Genomic DNA, 15,454 nt, shown 5'->3' with positions numbered 1-15,454 from the left:
TCAGAGGGCCAGATTGACAATCTCTTTGTACAGTTTCTGATTCCAAGTAGCTTTTTTCTGTTTGTACTGGTGAGACTTTCAGACGACAGACCCTGCTTTGCTGTTGGGTGATCCTTGGCTATTTGTGCAGAGTTAAGACTGGAACACCCGTGACAGGTTATTCAGAAACTTTGTGTACTTTGATGGGACTTGGCAATTACGGGTTCAGTATAGGGAGATGTGATTGGACTTATTCACTTAAGTTTTTTCTCTTGGGGGTTTCAGATTTCCTGGAGATGAATCTTCCAAACTCCTGACTAGAGTTGCCTTTCCGGAAGTAGCAAAAGAGAGGATAAAGAGTTAAGTGTTTCTTATATAAATTTTAAACCAATCCTCCTGTTTTTAGTTTCCTCTCTTCCCTCCACTAAGGGCACCTGGTGTCACAACTGTCAAGCTCTTTTGAGGGTTCAGGGCTGCAAACACAGTGGCTGTGCAGCTTTCCCCACCACTGGCTTAGGATTCAGCTTTAAATTGATTCAGTCGGTTCACATGTGCCATTCTGATTGCCGGCTTCCCCCAAATTTGTGGCTATGATCTCTTCACCCTCCTATTCTTTGTCCTTGGGGTGTTAAGACTTAAAGAAAAAAGAACCCCCACCCCCCGTCTTCCCTGCACTGGGAGCAGCTCTCCTGCCACAGCCTGTCGTCCCCTGAAAATGGATGCATGTGCCAAGTTCGTCTCCATCCCCTCTTGGTCAGGAACACCTCTCCGCTGTTGAACAGATCACTGTCTGCGGCAGTCATAAAACCACCAGAGACACTGACAGATGAGAGCCCAACTCAGCAGCCTGGCAGCCCCTCGCCCTGACCTCACTTATTCCCACCCGCAGCTTCCTATCCAGCACCATTCCAAGGGACATCTACATAGCAACCAAGTTCATTGGGGCTGAGGCTGCCATGGTAGGGGTGGCTGGCTCTGGGGCTGGAATTGGGGCTGTGTTTGGGAGCCTCATCATGGGTTATGCCAAGAAGCCCTCTCTGAAGCTAAAGCTGTTCTCCTACGCCATTCTGGACTCTGTCCTCTTTGAGGCCCTGCAGCTCTTTCCCCTGGTAGTGGCCTTTCTCAGCCTCTTTGCCACGGGAAGGAGTCATCTCTACCTCCCTTAGGTCCTTCTCCCTATCTTATCTGTCTTGTAAGTTCTTTTTCCTGTACCTCCCCAGGCAGCCTGGGGAAAGTGTCTGGCTTTGGGTTTGACAGAGCAAAGACAAATAAATAATGTATTAAGAAAAGAAAAAAGAAACCCCAAACCCTTTATGATCATTTTACTCTTGTGGTAGTTGTGAACTATATTAAACTAGTCCTGCCAGCCAGAAAACACCTCGGAATGACACTTAACCGAGCCTGATCTTTCGGATTAGACGTTCTGATGGGGAGATTTTGAGTAGAGTAAGGAGAAGACACATTCACTTTGCAGTTCTGCCATCAGATCAGGAAGAACCAGAAGGAACAATCTGGATGATGTTTTGAAGAATCAAGAGCCTGGCAGAAAAGAGGCTGAATGGACGCTGTCCCAATCGAAACACGACTGCCTAAGGACTAATAATGGAAAGTCTCTAGAAGAATTTGCAGACTATCAGCTAATGAGCCAGACTTACTACAGGGTAACTGCCTGGTCATTCAAGATTAGAAGGAGAAAGACAAGCAGCTTAAATATGGCACCAAGGGTGCCTGGGAGGCTTAGTTAGTTGAGCATCTGCCCTTGGCTCTGGTTCCTCGTGAACTCCAGGTCCCAGGAATGAGCCCCGCACCGGGCTCCCTGCTCAGCGGGGAGTCTGCTTCTCCCTCTTAGATAAGTAAATAAAATCTTTAAAAAGTAAATAAATAAATATGGCACCCAAACAATAAACAAAGAGGAGGGCAGGGCTCAGAGCTCACCAAGGCTACTGCATCCGTTCTTTGGCACAAAGAAACTCTCTCGGGTCACTCTAAGCTGGGTTTTGTGATCTCCTGTTTCTCGTTAAATCTTTTTTTCACATAGATCTCAGGGGCAGAAAAGAGGGTTGGGTAGCAACAAGCTAGGTCTAAATTTAGGAGAAAAACCAAATGCAGAGAAAGTTAATATTCGTTTGTAATCCAGCCTACTTGTAAATCCAGACCACCACCACCAATGCAAAAGATGTAAAAAAGAAATGTTCTCTTGTACGTTTATACCATTTACTTTGCATGGTGTGGAAGTGTTCAATATGGGAAGGCTGTTGGAGGAATATGACACTTTACCATTTTTATCCATTCTCGGAACAGAACAGAAAATAAGTCAGAATAAACATATGAGAGATTAAGTCAGATAAACAAAATGATGAAAATGACTCTTGTCAAGGGATATTTCTAAAGGACTAGAAAACAGGTTATGGTAGTAAATTAAAGATTTTTTTTCAGCAGGATATTCATTTTCTTGTTTACTGATCGCCTCATATCCTTTAATCCTCCCTCCAAATCTCAAACTTCTCATTTCCTGTTTCCCTGAAAAGTATCACAGTTCCCCCCTGTACCCCTCCTGCCCCCGTCACCTTATCAATAACTTCAGTATGGCTTTAACTCTTTTTTCTTTACTTCCCTCTCAAGAAGTCTGTAATTGTGTAACCACTTGCCTCTCAAATCTCTTTTTCCTCCACATTTCTCCTGCTTCTGCTCTGGTTCACAGCTAATATCCTCTCACTCCAACCGCTGCAAAAGCCTTCTTACAGAACACCCCTGTCTGTAAATTCTCCCTCCTTCCAACACACACTGAATATAATCAAGCCTAATCACCTAAAAGTGTAGCACTTACCCACCAAACCTTCATTAGCTCCTCACTGCTGATAATCCTAAAATCAAAATTCTAAGGCGCACTGCTCAAGATTACCCACAAGCCATCATTAACATAGGGTGACGACTAAGAGCACAGATGTTGTAGCCAGACTATCTGAATTTAAGTCCTATGGACTCTGCCGAGGGTTAAATTAAATTTCAATTGGGCAAACTTTCACTGGACTCCTAGTATTGACAATACGTGACAATCTCAGTTGCATGGGCATTTAAAATGAGTGACTATCAGAACGAGCTCACAATCCAAGGGTGGAAGACATACATGAAATGAATATCATATATGAAGTATAGACAACATACATAAGAGGATTCAGAGAAAGGAGTGATTTAATTTTCCAACAAAACCCAGAAATATGACTTTGCCCTGTTAGGATACAGAAAAACACAATGCTCATCTCCTTTTGCCTAGTCCCACTCTGCTCCAAATTCTTATGTCCTCTAGGGTTCCCATTAGGTGACGAGTTGTCTCACCTAATTTCTTTTTGGAAGTACAGGACTATCTTATCGTCACTGTGCAATCATCTGTGTCCCGCTGAAGATTCTGAGTCCTGGCAATATTACGGGACTTGATAACAATGTCAAGTCAAGTCAAAGTCAATGTCAAGTCAATGTCAATAAACCCTACCTACTTTCCATGGGTTTCTCCCTAGCTCTTTCTTCAATGCCCAGATCAAACCAAATTTTCTACGATGCTTTCTATGATCTTCCTTGTCAGAAGAAATCTCATTCTTTTTTGTACACTAGACTGTATTTCCCTGAGGGGTACGACGGAGTCTCCTATGTACCACTATGTACCTCTCACACAGTGTCTTGTACATAGTGGGCTTGGACATACTTGCAGACTTGAACTCCTGGCTTCTGAGAAAGTAGGAATGCATAAACTCAGGGAAGGGGTTAAGACTTTGAACTGCTTCTTACATATTCTCCAAGAATGATCAGTAGTTTGTTTCTAAGAAATCCTGTTTCAGAGGGAATTTATAAACATTCTCTCTCTCTCTTTTTTTTTTTTTTTAAGAAATTCCAGTTCTCTGCTCAAATTCTCCATCTACTACTCAAGAACATAATCTACCTTTTCTAATAGAGCCTTAAAAATATTTATAGAAAGCATTTTACAATATTGTTTGTTAATTCCAACATCTGGGTCATCTGCAGGCCTACTTCTATTGACTATTTTTATAGAAAGCATTTTACAATATTGTTTGTTAATTCCAACATCTGGGTCATCTGCAGGCCTACTTCTATTGACTATTTTTTCTCTCAGTTATATTTCCTGCCTCTTTATCATATGCCAGATGTATATAAACAGAGAACAGCAATACATATACCTAGAAAAGGACGCATCCCTTCTGTCAGGCTGTTAGGATTCAGAGCCGAGTCGGTCTCATCTGTAGCAGAGCTAGGTGTGGGCTTTGTAGTCTCTTTGGTTAAAGTCAGTGCATCACTGGTTTCAAATATTTTGAGGGTAGGACCAAGATTGTCTCAGTAGTGCCTGGGATCTGACCATAGTGAGACTCCAGATATCTCTCTCTATGCTTTATAGCCCAGGCACCAGCTTTGGGGGCTGCTTGTGGAGTTCTCTTTACTCTTGGTGGGCTGTTTCTATATACTCAGTGAAGGGCCATTGTGCTTCGAAGGGGTCTATTTCTATCCTCCTGCCTTGCTCTCAAATTTTTCTGTAGTGTGTTACTCATAGGTACTCAATGAATGCTCTCTGTGCACTGGGTAGGGATGGGGATATTGTTCTCATCTCTCTGCCCTGCCCTCTGCTATTGACTTGCTGCCACTGTGTGTATTAAGCAAAGTCCTCATGGGAAAGAATGAGGAGTGGGTGGGTACAACATTTGCTCTGGGATTTAGTGTCCCAGCCAACATGTAGCCTCCAAAAGTTCTGTATGAAGCTGAGCTACTTTCTCCTTATTCTCGCCTATGGTAGGTATGTATACTCCTCTTGCTGCTGGGCCTCTAGAATGACAACAGCCATGCATTTTTTCTCTCCTAGAAAGGGCTCGTTCCTTTCTGGAATTTAGTTCAATTTGAATACTTGGCATTCTTAGATATTTAATGGTTTGTCTTCTAAGTTATTTTTGTTATTTATCCAGCTTAGTCTTGTTATTTGGGTGGGAGTGCCTGTATTGTGACACTATACCATTCCTTTCAACAAATCAGCTTCTTGAGTGCTAATTCATCAAACCCCCCATCTAGGGCTGTAAGAATAGCAACAGATTCCTCTTTCTATTTTCTTGCCCACTTCCTACCCCTGAAACCACAGTCTTAGGGACACTCTGGTGCACCCTTTCTCCTCTGTAGGATGAAAAGAAGGACTGTGAGGCCAGCTCAACTGAACACTGTTCTGTTTGTGTCTCTGCTGACACATGGCAATGCACAGGGCAGGGAACACTCCTCCCCTCTGGGAAAAGCACCAACACTAACGTAGTTCTTGGCTAGGACTGGCCACCCCTCCCAGACTTCTCTCACACAGTCTGCTCCCCATATTTCAGGTCCAGCCATTCCACAGAACTTGAATAGCCAAGGGAGCCTGCGGGCAGCCAGAGGGCCAAGGGTGTGGGCTAGCTAGTGGGAAGGATGGACTAGCTTGTGACTACATAGGAAAAAATCCTCATTGCTTCTCTAGCACAGTGTGGTTCTTAAAAGTCAGACTTGAATACTGGATCATTTCTCCATTTGTCCAGAATATATATGCCTGGTGAGTTAGTAACCAAATTTCCCAGATTACTTACCACTTAATGGATAAGAGCTCTGTACACAGAAGCTGACTTTGTCCTCTGAAAGTGGAGAAATATCTATAATAGGCTGGTTTTAAGACATGGGATTTAGGGGTGATTATTTTTACTTGCAGGCAGAGTTTATGGAATTGGAAGCCTAAGATTATATCCCAAAGAGATACTTAGGACTTCTTGCTCTATGAAAGGAAGGGCAATGCTTTAGTATCTAAACTGGAAACAGGCTCCAAGACATCAGGAAGCTGTGTGACCACACAGTATACCCAATTTCTGAGAACTAAATCCCCAACTATTTATAAGAAGAAGCCAGAGTGAGACTTGGGAGGTTTTTCACTCCCCATCACTGTACCAACAAGGGTGACTGTATTCTATGAGATAAATGAACATCAAACAGGGAAGAGGGGGAAAGGTCACCAAGAGCCACAATTTTTGATATTGTCTCACTTGCTGAAGTTGATGGACAGTGGCCTAGGTCAGGCAGTTAAATAGGAAACAATGACTAATGCTAAGACAAAATGTAGATTAGACTTGGGTCTGATGGCAATCTGACAGTCAAGGTGGGTGGGAAGCTAGCAAAGGTGATGACCCTGATTCTAGGTTCCTAAGAGTCTGGATGGCTATGGATCAACACAAAAGGAATATTTTGAGAATTTAAGTACTTGAGATAATGCTATCATTGGATGGTTCTGCAGCCAAGAGTGTTTCATAATACCTGCACCTGAAAGTGAAATTATTCTTGGTACTTCAAGGGGACAGGGAAAAGAATACATAAAGTTAGGTCTAGGATCAATCCAAGATTGAGTTAAATAATAAAGAGACCCCAGATGAACCTGTCCTCCTGGGTTAGCTTCATGGCTAGAAACGGACTAGGCTGACTTCAAAGTATATACTTCTATGGACCTGTTACTCGCTCTCACCTTTTTAATTATTATTATTTTTAAAGATTTATTTATTTATTTATTTGAGAGAGATAGAGAAAGAGGAAGGGAGGGGGAGAAACAGAGAGAGAAAAAGTTGGAGGGGGGGCAGAGGGAGAAGAACAGAATCTCAAGCAGACTCCCTATGGACAGGAGAGCCTGTAAGTGCGGAGCCTGACACGGGACTGCGTCCCACAATCCAGGAGATCCTGACCTGCTTGCTTTCATCTTAAAAATTTCTGTAACTTCCTTGGACTAAACCACCAACCAGATTAGAGTTTAGATACAGGTTTCCTTGCTTACAACCTCAAGAATACTCTTGCCTTCTAGGATGAAATGTAAGAGGCTAAACCATATGCAAGTGTCCATTTTATAGGTAAGAAATGGTTAAACATGAATACTTTCATACAGTTCAACATCACATATGTTTATGTTCATGTTTGGCCTATGTTTAAGCACTTGTCTGCTACGGAAGTGTAGTAGTGGATTGTAGACTCCTTTTTTTGTTGTTGTTAAAGATTTTATTTATTTATTTGATAGACAGAGAGATCACAGGGAGGCGGAGAGGCAGGCAGAGAGAGAAGAGGAAGCAGGCTCCCTGCTAAGCGGAGAGCCCAATTCGGGGCTCAATCCCAGGACCCTGGGATCATGACCCGAGCGAAAGCAGAGGCTTTAACCCACTGAGCCACCCAGGCGCCCCTGATTCTAAACTCTTTATTTATTTATTTATTTTAAAAGATTTTATTTATTATTTATTTGACAGAGATCACAAGTAGGCAGAGAGGCAGGCAGGGAGAGAGGGGGAAGCAGGCTCCCCGCTGAGCAGAGAGCCCAACGTGGGGCTCGATTCCAGGACCCTGGGACCATGACCTGAGCCGAAAGCAGAGGCTTTAACCCACTGAGCCACCCAGGCGCCCCTGATTCTAAACTCTTAATAGGAGGAAAACCTAACAGGAAGAAATGGAGTCAAATGACAGAAAGGATGATCTGTCCCGATCTAAGCCTCCCCTGGTACATCTAAACAAGGGAACATGTTCTGAACTCTGCTCTAGCCAAAGTTCCCAAGATATCTCATTCTTTGTTTATCTTTTATACTTTCTTCAGGCCCATTCATGGAGGTGAGCCACTCAGCTGCTGGCCAGCTCAGGTTTCCCCGGAGGTCACTCAGACAGCCATGGAGATGCAGGTTCCTACTGAGAGAATTAGTCAGTGATGTTCCATCTCTGGTCCCTACAGCAAGTGGATTCACTTGTTCTCCTTTGTTAACAAAGTGGCAATCTTCTAGATCTGTGTAACATGGTAGCTCCTAGCCACTTGAAACATGGCTAGCCGAAATGGAAACATATAGTAGGACTTCAAAAGATTTAGTCCCAGATTTCAAATACTTAGTATGAAAAAAAGATTGTAATGCATCTTACTAATAACTTTATATTACATACTGAAATAACATTTTAGATATATTGGGTTAAGTAAAACTTACTGTAATTGATTTCACCTGTTTTACTTTTTTAAATGTCCCTACCAGAAAATTTTAAATTACATATGTGACTTGCATCTTTGGAAAGCACTGTCCTAAACAGAAAACTTTTTTTTTTTTTGAAGATTTAAAAAATTTGTTTATTTTACAGACAGAGATCACAAATAGAGAGGCAGGCAGAGAGGGGGGGAGGCAGGTTCCCTGCTCAGCAGAGAGTCCGATGTGGGGCTCGATCCTAGGACCCTGAGATCATGACCTGAGCCGAAGGCAGAGGCTTTAACCCACTGAACCACCCAGGCGCCCCTGAATAGGAAACTTCTGGTCCATGAAAAGTCAGCTTTGAAGAGCTGGAGTTCATGAGTTGCTGCAGTGATCACATTTGAGCCGTGACCTGGGAAAGCTATGGTGTGCAGTTAAACTTCAGCTTATCTACCCCTCCATGGCACCAAATGTGGTAGACTTGTTAGAGGCATGAACTGAATTATCAGCCACAGTCCTCAGAGAGCCTTCGAGAGGTTAAGGAGGTAAGTGATTTAAAAAAAAAGAAGAAAGAGACAGTGAGAGTCAGAATGTAATTGGGCAATTCTGTGATGTTCAGTTTTGCAAATGAATCAAGGCCATGTTGAGAAACCAACCTTCTACTCAAGGACCCCCGAAGTTCTCAAAGTCAGTCACCTCTCCTGCTCCCCACCCCCATGTGGCCTCAGAGCACTCCAAGAGCAAGGGGGAGTGCAATGCTTCATACATGTCTGTGGTTTGGCAGAGAACACAGCAAGCTAGCCGGATCTGGCCAACAGAGCCAGGCAATGGGAGGAAAGGATGAATTGCACATAGTGAGAGATTTAGAGGAAGGGAGGGTGAAGAAGAAGCCAACGTAAATTTTTGAGCTAAGGGTTTGCCAACTCAAGGATAAAGATCACCTAGAAGATGGGACGCTAAAGAACAAGGTAACCAGAGTCTGATAGGAAACTGGAGGATATGTACAATTAGGAAAATTTATTTGGCCTCCTTGGTATTTTGACAGTAAGCTCACACCAGGATCCCAGTGCATAAGAAAACTAATGGTTTCAGCAACTTATTAAAGACACTTCCTAAATTCCAGTTGGAATCATAGAACACTCTGACAGATTTTGTTCAACTCTCAGACACCAAGGCTCGTGTTGTCAATGACTATTTAGGCTGGGGAGCCAAAATTCAGATTTAATTCCTATAGTCTAGCTTACATGGTACTATTGGCAACATTGAAAAATCGGGAAATAGCACAATTTTGGAGCATTCCTACCACAAAGTCTGAAGATCTTGGAGATCAAAGACGGCTGATATAAAAGCCCAGGAAATTAGGCCCCAATGCCCTACAGTATCTTGGCCATTCTGCAAAATTCAGAAATCACATATTTCCACTGTTGTCATTTTTTTTTTTAAGTCACTCGGTTCATAATTTCTACAGTGACTGCCAATGTTCCCTGTGGCATCAAGAAAGGGATACTGGAAATAAACACAAGGCCACCATCTCATCAAGCATCTGAAACGTCACCCCGATGTGCTCATGGAGAGAGGACGTCTGTCATTCCTGATAATGCCTGATGCAACAGAGAAGCGAGAAAACTGCTGTCTGCTCGGCCCCAGTGTGAGCCCACCTCCACTCCTGCTCTAGTTGTAGCCACTATTGGCACATCTGCTTGAGCTCAGTCTTCTTTCCTATAAGGCCTGAGGTTTTTGAGCGGTGGCAACAGGATCACAGGCCCAGTCCTAATCAGGACCCCATTTTTGGTCAAAATCAAACCATGTTTTTCTTTCATACCCTCTGCCCAAATCTGTACAGATGCCACCTCACCCGGGGCAAGAAGGCTTTGAGAATTCGCCTACTAGCATCGAGTCCTTAAACCGGTCTGGAGAACTGGATGCCCTTGCATTTACATACAAAATTCTGTGCCTATGTGTAAGTTCCTGGACTTGGAGCATACTCTCAGATTCTCAAATGTCTATGGCCTAGAAAAAATTTTTTTTAATTATCTTCTTGCCTTGCAACACTGCCTTCTTGATTCTGGCATTTAATCTTTGCTCTAAAGTGAAGAGTTTCTTAAGCCTAGACCATTGTTACAGACCAAATTGCGTGGGTGTTCCCCCCAATCTTTAAGGGGAAGCCATAACTCCCAATGACTACATATGGAGATAGAGCCTTTAGGGAGGTCATTAAGGTTAGATGAAATCTAACCTTAATTAGGGCAGAGACCTAATCTGACAGGATTGATATCCTTAGAAGAGGAAGAGAGGGGAGCCTGGGTGGCTCAGTGGGTTGGGCCTCTGCCTTTGTCTCGGGTCATGATCTCAGGGTCCTGGGATGGAGCCCTGCATTGGGCTCTCTGTTCAGTGGGGAGCCTGCTCCCCGCACTTCTCTCTCTGCCTGCCTCTCTGCCTACTTGTGACCTCTGTCAAATAAATAAATAAAATCTTAAAAAAAGAAAGAAAGAAAGAAAGAGACACCAGAGAGCTCTTCCTATGTGTGCACAGAGGAAAGGTCACGCAGAGATACTGAGAGACAATGACTGTCCACAGGCCACGAACAGAGGTCTGATGAGAAACCAAACCTGACAGCATTTCAAGGTTGTAATTTTAGCCTTCAGAACTGGGAGAAAATAAGTTTCTATGGTCTAAGTCTCCCAGTCTTTGGTATTTTGTTAAAGCAGCCTAGGCAGATTAAGATAACCATAGAGTGATGGAAACTAACTTGTTTTTTATTAATATATCAATACCCCCAGCACCAGTAGGCGACATTGGACGCCTACCACCCCCATCATTCAGACTGGTTTCCAGTTCAGAGATTTACTAACATTAAGCTTCTGAGCATAAGACCACAGGTCACTACAGCTAAAATCAAATTCAAAAGTCCATCAGCAGGGCACAGGAGAAGCTACGGACTAAGAAAATCAAGGAGTCAAGCAGGGTGGAAGGAATTATTGCTTGGACTTGGCAACAAAATAAGCCTGGAGAAATTCCACCTTTTTATGACACAATCAGGTTCTACGTGTGCTCTTCTAATGGCACAACGCATAGCTACTCAGCCATGCCAACAGCTTGCAAAGCTCTCGGCGGGACAAAATGGATGCGACTGGATTAGGGGTATCAGTGTATTTTATTGGGATCTTAATGCGGCAAAGGGTAATTGCAGGGTAGTGGGCGAGAGACAGAAGTGAGACTAGCAGGGGAAGACATGAGAGGCTGTTTCCGAGGTGTGGTTTAGTTAAAGCTCTGCCATGTCAGCTGGCAGGGCCAGAGCAAAAGGAAAAAAAAAAAAAAAAAACCAGAGCAGAAAGTTGAGCTGTTTAACGGGAGTCTCCTTAATTAGGACCAACTGTGGGTGAGGAATGCTGAGTCGGCTGGCCACAATTTGTTTGCGTTTTCTCTAGTTTCAGAGATTTCCCTTTTTGCCTGCCTCCTGCCTTTCCCCTCCTCTGCTATTTTCACAGGGGTAGGAGTGAAAACACAAGGCACCAGCCCCTCTTTTTCAGAGGTGTCCAGATGAGGAAATTTAAATCCTCCACTGACTGAAAGATAACTGGGAATCTTTCTCAAGAAAAGGGGAATGTTCCCAGGGGTGCCATCAAATTCACCTTCAAAGAAGGGCCAGCCCTTCGGGGGAAGGCTCTGGAACACTGAGTGAGTGTCTTTATCTCCACTGCTCTTCATCACCAAGAGTTTAACTAGTTTATCTTAGCCTCCATTTCCCCAGGGATAGACAAGTAAATCAACACCTATGAAGCAAAATGTTTGGAAAGTTGAACACTGGGGAAAATAATTTTGAGTATTAACTTGGGCAAAAACCTATCTTGACAAATACGAAAAAGTCACGAAATTAAGATGTCAATGGATAAAAGCAATCTTAATTGGAGTTCCTGCGGGTTTTTTGTCTTTTTAAAGATTTTATTTATTTATTTGACAGACAGAGATCACAAGTAGGCAGAGAAGCAGGCAGAGAGAAGGAGAAGCAGGCTCCCCGCTGAGCAGAGAGCCCGATGGGGACTCGATCCCAGGACCCGGGGATCCTGACCTGAGCCGAAGGCAGAGGCTTAACCCACTGAGCCCCCCAGGTGCCCCTCCGGCATTTTTATCATAGAATCTGAAAAAGGCTCTTAAGAATGCACCCGAATGTTTATAGCAGCAATGTCCACAATAGCCAAACTATGGAAAGAACCTAGATGTCCATCCACAGATGAATGGATCAAGAAGATGTGGTATATATACACAATGGAATACTATGCAGCCATCAAAAGAAATGAAATCTTGCCATTTGCGACAACATGGATGGAACTAGAGCGTATCATGCTTAGCGAAATAAGTCAAGCAGAGAAAGACAACTATCATATGAGCTCCCTGATATGAGGAAGTGGTGATGCAACATGGAGGCTTAAGTGGGTAGGAGAAGAATAAATGAAACAAGATGGGATTGGGAGGGAGACAAACCATAAGTGACTCTTAATCTCACAAAACAAACTGAGGGTTGCTGGGGGGAGGGGGTTTGGGAGAAGGGGGTGGGATTATGGACATTGGGGAGGGTATGTGCTTTGGTGAGTGCTGTGAAGTGTGTAAACCTGGTGATTCACAGACCTGTACCCCTGGGGATAAAAATATATGTTTATAAAAAAATAAAAAGTTAAAAAGTTAAAAAAAAAAAAGAATACTCAATTGGGTACTGTTTGGAACCAACATTTCCTTTTCTGCCCCAAACTATTAGAGATGTCCCATCTTATAGATTTTTGGAAAGGGATGAAAATGATATTTAAAATTTCATAAGATATTTCCTGTTTCCTCCCCACTTCTCACCCACATTCTTCCTGAGGCCTTTCTTAGGAGTCTGTCCCACAATTCCCAAATCCCCGGCTAACTGAAAGGAAATGATACAACAGTGTTTGCATTTCTGCATTTTTCTTGAAAGCAGTTAGGGAATTAAGAGATAACTGACAATATTCTGAGAAGTTGGGAAGGTTCACGTGAAATGCCTGGGGCAAGGCTTGGCAAGTTTTTCCTGTAAAGGACCAGACAGTAAATAATTTAGGCTTTGAGGGCCATATGGTGTCCGTTGCAACAGCTCATCTCTGCCCCTGTAGCAGGAAAGCAGCCACGGACAGTATGTGAACAAAGATAGCTACGTTCCACAGTGAACTTATTTATGAACAATGAAATTTGAATTTCAGGTAATTTTCACATGTCACAAAATATTACTCTTCTTTTGATATTTTTCCCCCCAATCACTTGAAAATATGAAAACCATTCTCAGCTTTTTGGGCCAGGCAAAAAAAAAGCAGTGGACCAGATAATAGCCCGAAAAGCCAAAGTCTGTCAACTGCCAGGCTAGACCAAGCCAAAGACAAAAAGGTGAAAAGAAAAATAAGAATTTCTGACCTGACAAGTCCCAGACCAAAAAGCAATTTTGGACTAAGACGGTCCTCCAATTTTATTCCCTCCCAGTGCCCTTCTGATCTAACCTGCTCAATTTACAAGTCAAAACCAGATTTTTCTACCAGCAATACTACTGGCTAGGTTTTGACTCAGGAAATAAAAAGGGGAGAGGAGTGGCTGGCTGGATGGAAAAATAAAAGGAAAAAGAAAAGATACTAGTATCCTTTGCACCTCTTTGCCAATCCCCGCCCCCTGCCCGCAGCCCGCAGCCCTGGAATCAGGTGGTACTTTAAAGTAAGATGGGACTGAAACATATCTGCCGCTTTTACAGTGATTTATGAGGGACTGACAGAGGCAAAAGTCTTTTGTAGTTGGAAACGCCAATCCTGCTACACAGACAGGTTGGAAGAAGTCATACAGAGTGCCTGTGCCCTGTGTCACGTTCTGACACTGATATTAACAAGCTGCCACCCCACTTCGGATCTCAAGCATCCTGTGAGCTTACAGTGAGAAGCAAAAAAGGTGAAAAAAGATAGGACTCAGGCCCTAAATTCAGACTCCTACGCTAACGCATCTGTGGAACCCTGAGCAGTTTCTGGCAGCTCCGAAAGATTCAGGCCAGAATGCTGGTGTGAAATGCTGAGCTGGCAATAAACACCTCCAGCCTTGTAAGCTACTCTCTCGGCGGAATGAGGCTTCCCACCACAAACCAAACGAACTGCCAGGCCTTCCCTCTGAACACATCACTCCTCTCTCCCCCCTTCTTGACTTCTTTGTATCATATTCAATCTTCGCATTCCATTCCCCGGACTTCCATTATCACCTTTTTTTTCCCCCTTTGACTTTACTAAATAAAAAGTCCACTTTCCAACGTCTTTCTTAGAGTTCCACAGAAACTGAGATCATTTTTTTTTTCCTATTCACCAAGCCTGGGTCAAAAATCTGGACTCAAAATCGAGGGCTAATGTGCCACCCAAAGATTCTGCTTGTAATTACCTTAATACCGTCCACATTTAATCTATACGAAAAAACAAAACAAGGAACATTAAAAAAAGAAAAGCTAGCAAAACAGAAATAAAAACACATTCTAAATCCTAAAACCGAGAGAGAGAGATACTGGACCCTGATTCTTCTTGTCTGCCTGCTTATGTACTATCACGTTGAGCTTAGAGGGACCAACATGCTACTTTAGATCCGGAGGGCGAGTCTCTAGAAGAAGAAATGCAAGGTATGTGTGACAGTATGACACTGAGTAACACACCAAGGCAATGACGTCCAAATCCATGGATGCACCATAACCACTCTTGTTCTCCATGTCAACATACTGAGAAACCAACCCATCACAACTACCGCTCTCAGGGACAAGAGAAACTCAGTGAACAACCCTGGATGAAAGAGGTTACGCTCATACAAGTTAGTGCAGGGTCACACAAGAGAAGGTGTTATCCCTTCGCTAAAACTAAAGGAAGAGAAATGCCCGGGGCAGCTTGGAGAGTCACAAATAAAAAGACAAAGCTGTTTCCCAAGTTATGGAAACATTTTAATACAGCCTACTTAGATCACATTCAAGTTCGGCCCTGAGCTGAGATGGAGAGCCAGATGCTTAACGGACTGAGCCACCCAGATGCCCCTAAAACAGTGTTGCTTAAAAAGGCATCTTTAATATGCTGCGTTATACACTGATCCCATGGCACCTGCTTGTGTCAGAAGGGCATGCATTCTGTATTACTGTTTAGTGGAGATGCCAGATCTGTACCGATCCACGCACATACTCTAATCTTATGTTTCTTTGTGATTATCACCAAATCATTAGGAAAACAAAAGTCACTGTGTGCCCACTACTTAAATACGTATACCAAGCACTTTGCTGGCATTTAATTGTCATTTACTCTTCTTATTAACCCTGAGTTAGATATTATTTCCATCTGACCTCTAGGAGAGCTAAAACTTAAGACAGGTAAGGTCACATGCCCAAGGTCCCAAAGCAAGTGAAGAAACAGAGCCAGTTTAATATCAGGATCTGTGACTCTAAAGGCTCTCTTTTTTTTTTTTTTTTTAAAGGTTTTATTTATGTGTCA

The 15,454-nt window shown here is 43.2% G+C and overlaps 1 protein-coding gene and 1 pseudogene across 20 annotated transcripts in view; one reads left to right on the top strand and one right to left on the bottom strand.

The window, feature by feature from the left end:
- NAV1 (neuron navigator 1) overlaps positions 1-15,454 on the bottom strand; it is a 255,753-nt gene that overhangs the window by 44,564 nt on the left and 195,735 nt on the right. The gene's annotated exons all lie outside the window — the stretch shown is intronic.
- LOC309849543 (ATP synthase F(0) complex subunit C2, mitochondrial pseudogene) lies at positions 671-1,145 on the top strand (annotated as a pseudogene). The gene has a single exon. The product of its transcript is annotated as an ATP synthase F(0) complex subunit C2, mitochondrial pseudogene (transcript).

This window comes from Mustela nivalis (assembly GCF_964662115.1).
Source record: "Mustela nivalis genome assembly, chromosome: 16".
Classification (NCBI taxonomy): Eukaryota; Metazoa; Chordata; class Mammalia; order Carnivora; family Mustelidae; genus Mustela; species Mustela nivalis.
This window is presented reverse-complemented; position numbering and strand designations above follow the sequence as displayed.